We start from the raw sequence: 1,036 nt of genomic DNA, 5'->3' as shown, positions 1-1,036 counted from the left end.
AGTCTGCAGGGGGAGGGGGTGGCATCTGCATCCAGCCCAGGTACCTCCTCAAGTAACTCATGCTCTCTCTCCCTCACCACGCCCCAGTGGAGGTGACCCTGGACCCAGACACAGCTCACCCCCAGCTCCACATTTCTGATCTGAAAGCTGTGTGCTATAGGAACATTGACCAGCACATGACCTACTCGGACAAGAGATTTGCAAGGAAGTGTGTGGTGGCTTCTCAGGGATTCCAGGCAGGAAAACATTACTGGGAGGTGGACGTGGGACACAATGTAATGTGGTATGTGGGAGTGTGCCGGGACGACGTGAACAGGAAGTTAACATATGAAATTTTGTCTCCCAACAATGGATACTGGGTGTTCGGACTGAAGAGAGAAGAAGAGTATCTCATATTCAAAACCTGTAGAATGACCCTCTCTCTTAGTACACCCCCCACACGAGTTGGGGTTTTCCTAGACTACGAGGGGGGGACCATCTCCTTCTTCAATATAAATGATCGGTCCCACATTGACACCCTGACATATCAGTTTGAAGGGTTATTAAGGCCCTACATACAGCATTATGTGAGTGATGAGAAAAATGTGACTCCCATTGTGATCTGCCCAGTTTCGCCGGGATCAGAAGAAGAAGCACTTTCTGACACACACAACCTGGAGCCCACCCCACAGGTGACCACACCCTTCCTGTCCAGCATGGTGCCCAGAAGGAATCACACCTCACACTCTCCCTCAGGACACTGAGCTTTGTCTCAGGCTCCAGAGCCCTGCAGCAGACAGCAGCATGGCTTCCAGATGACGTGGGCTGGCCCATCCACATGGGGTCAGGGGTCATGGCTGCACTGAGGCAGGGATGGAAGAAGGCTGATGGTGCATTTGGTTTGCACCAACTCTGTAGCCAAAGGACCTTTGACAAGTAATAAACTCTCGGGCTCCTCAACTGTAAAACAGGGACAGGTATTCCCACCTCAGAGTCAACTGAAGACCAGAGACAGTGAATGTGAATCATGCTGCCTCTTGTCAGTGGCCTGGTGTCA

General features: G+C 51.6%; 1 pseudogene; it reads left to right on the top strand.

Annotated features, from left to right (window-relative positions):
• Positions 1–59: 59 nt before the first annotated feature.
• LOC109378522 (butyrophilin-like protein 3 pseudogene) lies at positions 60–743 on the top strand (annotated as a pseudogene).
• The last annotated feature ends 293 nt before the right edge of the window (positions 744–1,036 follow it).

The sequence above is a fragment of the Hipposideros armiger genome, unplaced genomic scaffold (genome assembly GCF_001890085.2).
Source record: "Hipposideros armiger isolate ML-2016 unplaced genomic scaffold, ASM189008v1 scaffold_2094, whole genome shotgun sequence".
Taxonomy (NCBI): domain Eukaryota; kingdom Metazoa; phylum Chordata; class Mammalia; order Chiroptera; family Hipposideridae; genus Hipposideros; species Hipposideros armiger.
The sequence above is the reverse complement of the archived record's forward strand: the minus strand, read 5'-3'. Positions and strand labels throughout refer to the sequence as shown.